We start from the raw sequence: 12,210 nt of genomic DNA on the forward strand, positions 1-12,210 counted from the left end.
GCATGTAACCATGGAAAGTGGGAGGGGTGCTTGTGGAGGTTGAATATGTTGAATTTGGGGCTGTGAGACTGTTTGAGAGCGCTTTGACTCAGGATGTGATGAATGTGTGGGTTGCTCATGCATCTCAGACTTGAGATGAGATAACTTGTGCTCAAGTTTTGGAAACTACATCTCAGACTTGAGCTGGAGTGATTTGTGCTCAAGCGGTGCCATCTGCCATTTGCATCTCAGACTCAAGTTCAGACCTGAGCTTTTGGGATCCATGCCGACTTGTATCTTCAATTGGGGAGAAAGAGAACCTGCAGAAGTTTGTGAATCTGGAGTGAATATTGGCATTGCCGGTCAAGGACTCAAACATGTTAGTGTAAATGTTGGCAACTGAGTCTTTGCAACAGGATTGGAGTTAGTATGAGGTAACCATGAATCAAATATGCTAATGACATGTGATGTAGGAGGAATAATGCTTTGATTTCGAGTACTTTTTTAAGGGAAAAATAACTCATTAAAAACCACATGGCAGGAGATAAATTTTTTTTTATAGAGGGATGAAAACACTTGTATCCTTTATGTTTATCACTATATCCTACAAAGATGCAAAGTACGGTTTTTTCGGATCAAACTTGTGTCGCTGTGTATCCAGGTGTAAGGAAAAAATTTAGAACCAAAGACACGAAGTGAAGAATAATTAGGTGATTGCCATGCAGTGTAAAGCATGGAGTTTCAAAATTAAGAGTTGAAGAAGGCAACCGATTATTAAGGTAAACAACGGTAATGACAGCTTCTACCTATAAAAATAAAGGGGCACCACTGTAAGAACCCGAACTGTGATAACAGGGTTTAAATAAATAAGAGAGGGGCAAATTGGGAATTTGGCATATTTATTCGACGCAACCAGAGTTTGTCGACGAAGTCCATGCATTTCTCGTCGATGAAATTCAAAGGCTCGTCAACGAGGAGAAGCCGAGGAGTCTCAAAAAAATCGAAGATCCCAGATTCGTCGATAGGGCCACTGATTCGTCGACGAAGGTAATGGAAGATTCATCGGCGAGTACGCCATTTCGTTGATGAAGGCGCCCGAGTCAAAGGGCTATAAATAGGAATCTCTTTACTTCCAAGCTAAGAAAACTTCAAATATCTCTCTCTCTCTCTAGAACTCTCCCTACTCTCTCTCTCTATAGATTTCTTCGCCGATCATTGCTGGAATTGGGAATCTGAAGTTACCATGAGGATCGTGGAAGGATTCTCTACAAGTTCTACGGATCAGAATCCCGTTTCGAAGATTTTCAGGTTTTGGCGAAAAATCGAGGTAAGGCTTGGTTTTCTTTTTTGATCTGGTAGTTTTGTAGGAAACTGTTTTGTGAGTATTTTCTGTACTGTGATTTGTAGGTTTTGGAACTCGGTTCGCTGTTTAGGGGCCTTGGAGTTCGAGATTTGTTATTCGGGGAAAAGGTAAGGCGAACTATGTTTATATTGATTATTTTTGAAATCGAACTCAGTGGAACTGTGGTTCACGGTCCTGTGTGTGTTTTGACTACTCATTTAGGGGGATCTAACGGGGAGAACTATTGGTTTTTCATTATTACAGTTTTGGGAAAAGGGGGCGACATGCTGCATTCCTGGTTTTGTTGAAAATCGAGTGTATATGGTGATTTATACTGTGTTATTGAGATAACCGTGCCTTGACTTGTGTTTAAACTGTATTTTCTTGGAAAACCATGATTTAGATTACCAAATGGGTGTGGTTTGTTTGGTTATATGAGCATGCATGTGTCTGTGACTGTTGAAATGCTAGTAGGAACGGGATTCCGAATTGTTCCAAGTACTAAGAGTGTCCGACTCTATATCCGGGGGCGTGTGTTTATCGCCTGCCATGTAGGCAAAAGTGTCCGACTCTATATCCGAGGGCGTGAGCCTATACTGGCAGATCAGGCCGAAGGGTGTGGATCCACTAGTTAGCGCTGGTACAATGCCATAAGAGTCGGGGACTAGCCATGTGCCAGTGGTGCCGTGTTCACGGGTTCGCTACGGGCCAACATCGTATGTCACGGGCCGGCTTCGGGCCGAAGGGTGTGATGACACCAGGATTGCTGATTATGTGTATGTGTGCATGTATGCACTGTGTAAACTAGTATTGGATTGCATTTAACTGCGTGTATGTTGCATCATAATAACACTCAAATGCCACACACCGATATAACCTGTGTACTTCCTTACTGAGAGGTGTCTCACCCCTGCTGTACGTACATTTTTACAAGTCCTTCGAGTAACCGGAACTAGCGTTCTGGTGTAGGGAGCGTAGTGGCCGGTGTACTGCGTTTAGCGCTTGGGTAAGTGCTAGGACTGTATTTTTGATGGGTTGCCATTTTGAGATGTATTTGGACACATGTTTGTACGTTTTTTATAGAGTCATGTTCTGCTCTTGTATATACTCTGGTATGTTACTGTATATGTTCATATAGAATGACCTTTTTTCCGCTGCGTATATGATTGTATTTGAATGTGTTTAGGTGCCTGGGAACCCCACGGGGTCGGACCCTCATCCATTGTACTGTATCTTTGGATGTTTTATCGGATACAGGGGCAGGTTTCATTTTCACCCTTGGGTCCCATTTCGGGGTTTGGGGCGTGACAACCACTGTGAAATAACATAGTCATACCTAGTTCTCATATTATCCTACGTCGCCTTTCAACCATACATGTTTGCTATGGAGTACATGGGCACGATACCTGATGAATGATACCGGTGGAAATAAAATGAGATGATAGCTTGGAGTTTATGAATTCTCCTCCTCTGTCAAAGTGAAAAATCTTGATTTGTTTATTGAATTGTCTGGTAATGTCTTGTTCAAAGGCTTAATAAGCATTTGCAAAATCAGATTTATGTTGTAAGGGAATGATCCAAGCATACTTAGAAAATTCATCTACCAAACATGCATAATATTTGAATTTTCCATTTGATAAAATAGGAACACGTCCCCACAATTCATAATGAGTTTTTTAAAAAATACCAGAACTCGAATGTTTAGAATAGGAAAACCATAATCTACTAAGCTTCCTGAATTGACAACTATCACAAATGTGTTCAGGTTTTACAGTGCCTATAACATCAATCAATCCTTTATTTTTCAATAGCTGTAAAGCAAAAAATTGAGGATGTGCTAAGCATTTATGCCATACGTTCGTTGAGCCAGATTTGAATCGATGAGAAAAGTAGAGCTCCGACGAAGTGGGAAGAACATTGAGATCACCCTTGCGCCTCCCAATGATCACCAGTTGTCCTATTTGTCATTCCTTAATATAAAAGTCAACAATAGAGAATTCACAATTAATAGGAAACTAAGTTGTTAGCTTATTTAAAGAGAGCAATTTCTTTTTTTAAGTCAGGAAATAGTAGGACATCGTAAAGAGGTAAGGTATTATTTTCTTGCTTAATGCAAGAATCTCCAATACCGAGAATTAGTAAAGAAGATCCATCACAAATAAGAACCGAATCTACACCAAAGTAGTTGCGCATATTGGTTAACAGACTTGGCTTACCTATCATGTGGTTGGAGGCTCTTGTATTTGAGGTCCACTATGTTTCAGTGATGGTGTTGTCTAAGGTGAGGGCTGGAAGAGCTTGTGGTATGTCATCATGTTGAGTTGGCTTTGTGGGCACCCACCAACATATTTTTGCAATATGTCCCACCGTGCCATAGTATTGGCATTTTTCTTCATGGTAAAGATCTCGTTCTCAAGGGTTCATACTGTAAAGACCCGAAAAATTTAATTAATGGAAGTAATAAAATAAAAGAAATGAAAGAGAAAAAAAAAGGAAAAAAAAAAAAAAAGGGGGGGGGGGTGGATTAGTAGGGGTTTGTCGATGAACTAATGGTCTTTGTTGACGAATGTCCCTTTAGGTCTCGTCAACGAAGTACACGTGTCTCATTGACGAGAAAATACCAAGAGTCAGGGAATTTCAAAGAATTTAAGGTTCATCAACAAACCAGCCTCCTCGTCAACGAAGTGCCTTCGTGGGCTTGTCGACGAATCACTTTAACTCATCGATGAAGCCTAGCCTATAAATAGCTCTTCCATCATTTTCCAACGAAATATTTCTCTCCTCTCATTTTCTCTCTCTACCCTACAACCCTAACACTCTCTCTCTTCGATTTTTGCTTCGTCTAAATGGAGCGGATTGTCGATTTGGAGTTCTTGGGCACAACTCCAAAATCAGGGTAAGTAAGGTATTTTAGGGTTTAAGTATTTAATTGGAATATATAGGGCCTAAGAAGTGTTAAATGATAATTATTTTGGGAGATGAGTTGATTGATCTGGGAAAAATGTGAATTTTAAGGTTTTGTGTTTCGGACACTGCGGGCGTAGGATTTGGGTTTTTAACGGGCCTCTCACTAAGTTAGGTAAGGGGAATAAATTATAACAGTTATTTTGAGAACTACTGGTTGAATTAATACGTGAAAAATGAGAATATGATATTTTGTTTGAAATTATTATGATATGAATATCAGATAAAATTGTGTGGCATATAAGTCGTATTGAATTGTGATGTTTTGGGATTTGAAATATATGAAATGATGGTATGTTTTATTGAGATATATACTATTATGAGAATTGAATGTGTATTGAAAAGTTGAGAAAGAAACATGAAATGATGAGAATATTGAAATGTGATATATATACTATTGTGAGATGAGATATGAATACTGAAAAATGTGAATATTGGAATGAGAATATTGAAAGGCGAATTCTGAAATATGAATACTTAAATGTGAATTTGAAAAGGTGAATACTGAAATGTGAATATGAAAAGGTGAATATTGCAATGTGAATACTGCAATATAAATGTTGAAATGTGAATACTGCAATGTAAATGTTGAAATGTGAATATTGGAAAGTGAATGTTGCAATGTGAATATTGCAATGTGAATGTTGAAATGTGAATACGAAATGTGAATAATGAAATGTGGAAATAAGAACCCTGATGGACAGTTGTTGATAAAGAGCATGATACCATTATTAGTGAGGTGTTAGTGCAACCACACGGTCTCATGGAGAGTGTGGTGTGATAGCTGATTAAGCTAGTGAGAAGGGTAGTTTTGCCCTCTAAGTCCGGACCAAGGATAGGCAGGCCAATCGTACTATAGATGGACAGGTAGAGTTCTTATTTTGATCTAATTAGGTAGGCCAACTGCGGTTTAGATCTAGCCTTTGGGCAGCACAACCTTGATCATGGGGGGAAGCATGGCGTGGAGAATATCCTTAGGGCAGTCATGAATTACAGACGACACACGGATTGGTTACCGAGGACACTCATGAGCTAGATGTGAGATGGAAATGAGAAATGAAAGAGCGTGAGTTTAATAACATAAATAATTAGCGCAAAGTAAAACTCTCCGCATGAGGGCTTACTAAGTAAGGTGAGTGCCCTGATAAGTATCAGTTGTAGCTGCACCCGAGCTATTCGGGTAAGGTTACAAATGATATCAGAGTAGAGGGGAGCTACATTTATGGACGTGTAATCTCCCATATTCTCAGGTACTTTCACTCATAAATATGAGTTGCATGTGAATGAGTTTGAAAAATGGAATTAAAGCTTATAAAAGCTTATGTTTTATATCAATATGGTTATGAGTATAATTGGTATATTTTGCTCAAATGGTATTATCATTGAAATGAGTATATTATGATATCATGAAACTCATATTGCCACACATTGTAAATAATTTATTCCGTCTTATTGAGATGTGTCTCACCCACATATCTAAATATTTTAGGGAACCGTGACAAACCAGGAGATAGAGCTCCGAGATAGAGAGGAGCTAGTACCCTGATAGACATGGTGAGTGTTTTGGGCTAGGGATGTATGATTCCCCTAGAGTTTTTGGTTGATTTTTTTTTTGGAGGGATGTGTTGGATATGTATATATATGGATGGTTGGAACTCTAGTTATTTGCATTCTGAATGGTTCATAAATATTGACTTCCATAGTTAGGGCTGTTTGTATGGCTGTTTACCCGGCGCTCACTTTGGGTTGGGTTATGTTTAAATGGTATCAGAGTTTTTGACGTGGCCGGTGTTTGATTAATATTTAATGTTTATTGGAGAAAAATAATGGTTGAAAAATTGGGGCATCACAGTTTGGTATCGGAGCCCAGGTTGTTAGGTTTTGCAGACTTTAGTAAACAACGAAATACAATACCAGAGTATAGGAATGTATTGTGAGGAGAATATGAGAGGTGTAGGTTGAGATAAAAGTCAGTTATTGTTAGAGTATGGGATTGGAGTTTAGAGTTCTATCTTGCGACCCGGAGGTAGGAAATTTCGTGATTATTTTTGTAGTTTTTCTGGGGTGATGATATTAGGAAAGCTATAGTAAACTATCATTGGTTCTTGTTTCTGAGTGGTAGGACTGGATCTTGAATTGGGATTGAGAATGTTAAATGGTTATAGAAGATTATTTTATAGGTCCTAGTTTGTTGAGTGTATCAGCTGTGTTATGATGATAAAGTTCTAGGACCGTTTTATATCATTTTCAGGATGGATCTAGGGAGTAATAGTGCACATGCTAGAGGTGATGATGCAGGGCCTTCTAGTATGGGTGGCGGAGACCCTGATGCAGTGTTACGTAGTGTCACCCAGCAGGTGATGGCAAAGATGGCTAGGAGTTTAGGGGAACGGAACTGCACGATTGAGTAGTTCACATGCATGAGACCTCTGTCATTCTCCGGAGGGTCTGACCCACTAGTAGCTGAGAATTGGGTCCAGAATATAGGGGATACGTTGGTAGTTCTTTCATGTACAGATGAGTAGAAGGTATTGTTTGCAACGTTTAAGTTGACTAGTGAAGTTAAAAGCTGGTGGAGATTAGCGAGACTGTTAAAGAAGTAGAGACCTGAGCCTGTAGTGGTGACTTGGAGCCGCTTTAGGGAATTATTTTTCAAGCTGTACTTTCCCGCTACTGTTAGAAGTGTGAAGGCAGCGAAATTTTTGCACTTGACGCAGGGGTAGATGATGGTACAGCAATATGCAGCTAGATTTATCGAGCTGTCCCGGTTTGCCCCGTACTTGGTGCTTGATGAAGAAAAGAAGGCAAGGAAATTCGAGGAGGGCTTGAGTCAGTGTTTGTATGAGCAGGTTGTAGGATTCTGAACCCAGAATTTTTTAGAGATAGTGGATAGAGCTGTAGTGATTGAGAGTGACCTATAGAGAGGCGCTATCGCATAGAGTCAGAGAAAGAGGCTCACGCCTCCAGATTTTCAGGTAGGGTTCAGCTGAGGGTAGTGGAGGAGGTAGGATAAAAGAGGAGGTCGGAGATAGGGGATAGGAGATCGAGCGGTACAGGATAGACCAATGCCCCCTCTCTGTCATATATGCTACAGAAGACACCAAAGAGAGTGCCGGGTTAGAGAGGTGGTATGTTACCGATGCCATCAGACTGGCCATATGCCACGGGATTGCCGAGCACCGCCAGTGAATGCACCTGCTCCTAGACCATACCAAGGAGGTCACTAGGCACTCCCTCTCTGTCATATAAAGCTAATGCCTTGTTTGATTCATGGGCGACTCATTCTTTTATTGCCCGGGAATTTGTTAAATTTTGTGGGATAGAAATTTAGCAATTAGACATTAGTTTGTCCATTTCTACACCAACTGGGGCAATAGTTTTGTGTAGGAAGGTACTCAGGAATTGTCCAGTTTATATTCAGGGGAGGTCTTTACCAGTTAATTTTGTGGTTTTAGAGATGCATGAGTTCTAGGTAATTCTGGGGATGGACTGGCTAGCTGCCCACTATGCTAGTATTGACTGTTATCAGAGAAAGGTAGTGTTCATACCTCTAGGAGGACAGGAGTACAGATTTGTGGGGTCATGTATGCACACCCCACCATAGTTGCTATTTGCCATTTAGGCGAGGAGATTGTTACTGGAAGGTTGTTAGGGATATTTGGCCTGTGTGAAAGAGGTGTTGGAAGGGGAGTTGAGGTTAGAGGATATCCCGATAGTGATGGATTTTTCAGATGTATTTCCAGAGGATTTACTGGGACTACCTCCTAATCGTGAGGTAAAATTTACAATTGATCTAATTCCAGGGACAACGCCGATTTCGAAAGCGTTGTACAGAATGACACCTGAAAAATTGAAAGAATTGAAGGAACAGTTGCAGGAACTATTAGACAAAGGGTTTATGCAGGCCAACGTGTCGCCCTGGGGAGTGCCAGTATTGTTTGTAAGGAAAAAAGATGGGTCGATGAGAATGTGCATCGATTATAGTGAAATTAATAAAGTAACCATCAAGAATAAGTACCGCTTCTCCACATCGATGATTTGTTTGATCAGTTATAGGGGAAACATATTTTCTTGAAGATAGATCTACGGTCTGGGTACCATCAGGTGAAGGTTAGGGCGGAAGATGTTCCTAAGACAGCATTCAGGACTTGGTATGACCATTATGAATTTTTGGTTATGCCATTTGGGTTGAAAAATGCTCATACAATGTTTATGGATCTGATGAATAGGGTTTTCCACCAGTATTTGAACCAGTTTGTGGTGGTATTTATTGATGACATACTAGTGTATTTAAAGAGCCCAGAGGAGCATGAGAAACATCTGAGAATAGTGCTTCAGGTGCTGAGAGAAAGAAAACTGTATGCAAAATTCAAGAAATGCGAGTTCTGGCTAAGGCAAGTTACCTACCTTGGACATGTGGTATCCAGGGTGGTATTTCAGTGGATTCGAGCAAGATCGAGGCGGTGGTGTACTGGGTACGACCGAAGAATGTGTAGGAAATCAGAAGCTTCTTGGGTTTGGTTGGGTACTGCTGTAGATTTGCGGAGGGTTTCTCTAAATTGTCAGGTCCTTTAACGAGATTAACCAGGAAAGGTGTTGTTGACCTTATAGGTCACGCTTGGTTTTGATAATGACAAATACTCCTGTATTTAATAAATATTTAGCTCATGTGTAGGTTCATATTAGCATATCATCAATGGCATGAGAAAGCTTAAAGCTTGAAGACTAGTTCGTATTTTCAATTGTAATATATTTAGTGGTCTATTTGGTCTGTAATAGTAATTAGGGTATTCGGTTTGTAATAAGCACACACATCACATGTATGGTTTATTTTGTAAGCTTAAACAAACCATGAATGAGAAAGGACCTTAGGGTGTACCCTTCGGTCGACTGACACCAAATTTTTTCGGTGTCTTAATTTTGGACACAAATGACCCTAGGACACTCACTCATGCATACATATGTTTGAATATTTGACTTAGGTAATTGCATGCTTGAAAAAGGAAAAAAATGTACAAGTATTGTACTTTTGGTCGACTGACCCACACAAGTCATTTTCTCCTGGTCGACCGAAACCGGTCCGGGTCAACATGTTGACCACGGTTCGGTCGACTGAGCCCTTACAATTTATTTGACCCCAGTCGACCGAACCACATGGGAGTCAACATTTTGACCTCCCGGTCGACCGAGAACTTTTATTCTCCAACTACCTGGTCGACCAGAGAGTCCTCGGGAGAATTCCCAGCGGTCTGGTCGACCGAACCAGACAGTTCAAAATGGTTTGGTCGACTGAACCTCGAAAATTTGGGAAATCGCCCTCTCCTGGTTGATCGAGACCTCAGTTCAAAATTCCCCTGGTCGACTGAACCATATGAGTCTTGGTCGACCAAAACATTTCTGGTCTACCGAACCTCTCGGGGTGCCATCATTTTTACCGCGGGTTAAATGTTTTTAAACAAGGTTAATTTGGTTAAAATGTCATTAAACTTTTTCAACAATCCCTAATAGGTCCCAAACGGTCAAATATTTTGGTATGTCTATATATACTCATTCATTTGGGATAATTAAGCATTGATTAGCAAACACCAAAAATCAAAATTTTCTCTCAAGCTAAATACTTCCTATTGCTCATACAATCTCCAAATCCACTCAAACTTACCTACTTCATCTCAGTATCATTTGTAAGTGTATTTGAGTGTTATTGGTATTGAGGTTTTGCTCTCTCATTCTTTGATTGCTTGAATTGACTTTCTTGAGAGCATTACCTAAGTATTCTTAGGGGGCTTTTCTCATAAGCCTATCCTAAGAACACTTTGCTGAACTTCTAAGTGTTGCATTCCCATTGCAATATCTTAGGAAGTTTATATTTGTTTTTTGGCTTGCAAAAATATTTTCAAACGTACTCAAATGTCTTGTGGTATTCATATCGATATATTTGTGAAAAGATATTTGTGTGTGTTATATTAATCCTTGTGGCAATATCCATTCAAGTCTACATCATTTGCTGAAATACAAAGATTACATATATCTTGCAAACCAAGCATATACACTATTCACGTGATTGACATATTCTGCTATTTGAAATATTTGAACATTGCATGATATCTTTGTTTGATCTTCTTGATTGAGAACATCTAGAAATACAAAGATTACTTGTTGACACTCTCACGTACGCATTACACGGATAGAAAACATATTTTAGAGTTGAAATATTTGGACCACATTGAGCTTACATTATTAAATCATTTGTGGTGTATGTGATATTGTGCACATTTGTGGTACAAATTTGCTTTACGTGAAAGCACCCATACATTGTACCTTTTGTTTGTATATCTGAAAGATTCCATGTGTGGCTTGAGGGGGCGGTAATTCAGCTCGGTAAGGATTGGTAAAGGTTGAGGTCAGCCCTGTGTTAACTGACCTGGTTAAGGTTGAGTTCAGCCCTGTGATAATTTGACCTATTTTGTATAGGTGACGCTTCACCCGTTTAAGTGAGCAAGTTATTGTGATAATCCTTGTGTTGGTTAGCCAAGGCGGGGACGTAGGCAGTTGGCCGAACCTCGATAACATATCTGCGTGTCATTCTCTTTTTACTACTCTCTGGTGCTTATGTGATTGTTTAAACTGCTTTATTTAATTTCTGATATATTTACATTATTTACACTAGATTGACCATAAGATTGTGAACATACTGTTGTTAAGAGGAATACCTAGGAGATAAATTTTAAAAATACCAATTCACCCCCACTCTTGGGTTCACGGTAAAGCTAACAAGTGTGAAATTCGAGTGCACCGATGAATGTGAACGGAGCTTCAGGAGTTAAAGCAGCGGCTTATCACTGCACCAGTGTTGACGATTCCTTCAGGAGAAGAAGGTTTCATAATTTACAATGATGCATCACATAAAGGGTTCAGATGTGTGCTGAGGTAGCAAGTGAGAGTGGTAGCATATGCCTGCCGAAAGTTGAAAGAATATGAGAAGAAATACCCTACCTATGATCTAGAGTTAGTAGTGGTGGTTTATGAGCTGAAATTTTGGAGACATTATCTCTATGGGGGTAGGAGTGAGATTTTCACTCATCATAAGAGTTTAAAATAAATCTTCACACAAAAAGAATTAAACATGTGGCAGAGGAGATGGTTAGAACTGATAAAAGATTACGACTGTACCATCAATTTCCACTCGGGAAAGGCTAATATGGTAGCTGATGCTCTAAGTCAAAAATCAGTAGGAACAACAATGTTAGTAGGGATGATTCAACATCCGATTCAGATGGATTTAGAAAGACTTGGGGTGCAACGTGTAGAGGGTGATCCAATCTAGTACTACAACCGAACCTATAAGAGAGAATTAAAGTCGCACAGTTGAAAGACATAGAATTAATGGAAATTATGGGAAAAGTACGAGATGGTCTGGAGGTAGATTTCAGTATCTTAGATAATGGAGCCTTAAGGTTCCTTACTAGGCCATATGTACCCGCAGACCCTGAGATTAAGAAAGTTATTCTAGAAGAAGCACACCGATCCCTGCATATTATACACCCTGGTAGCACTAAAATGTATAGGGATCTTCGGAAGTCTTTTTGGTGGAGCAATATGAAAAGAAAGATTGCTGAGTTTGTTGCACAATGTTTGACATGCTAGCAGGTGAAAGCTAAGCATCAAAGACCGACGGGATCATTATAGCCACTCTACATCCCTGAGTGGAAATGGGAACATATAACGATGAATTTTGTCACAGGATTACCACCGACTACATGAACAAGACGCCATTTGGGTAGTTGTAGATTGACTTACAAAGATTGCCCATTTCCTGCCTATCAAAATTAACTACTCTATGAGCATATTAGTAGATATATTCAGGACACAGTTAGATTGCATGGCGTACCAGTGTCCATAGTATCGGACAAAGACCTACAGTTTAC

The sequence above is a fragment of the Malania oleifera genome, chromosome 4, assembly GCF_029873635.1.
Source record: "Malania oleifera isolate guangnan ecotype guangnan chromosome 4, ASM2987363v1, whole genome shotgun sequence".
NCBI classification, from domain to species: Eukaryota; Viridiplantae; Streptophyta; class Magnoliopsida; order Santalales; family Ximeniaceae; genus Malania; species Malania oleifera.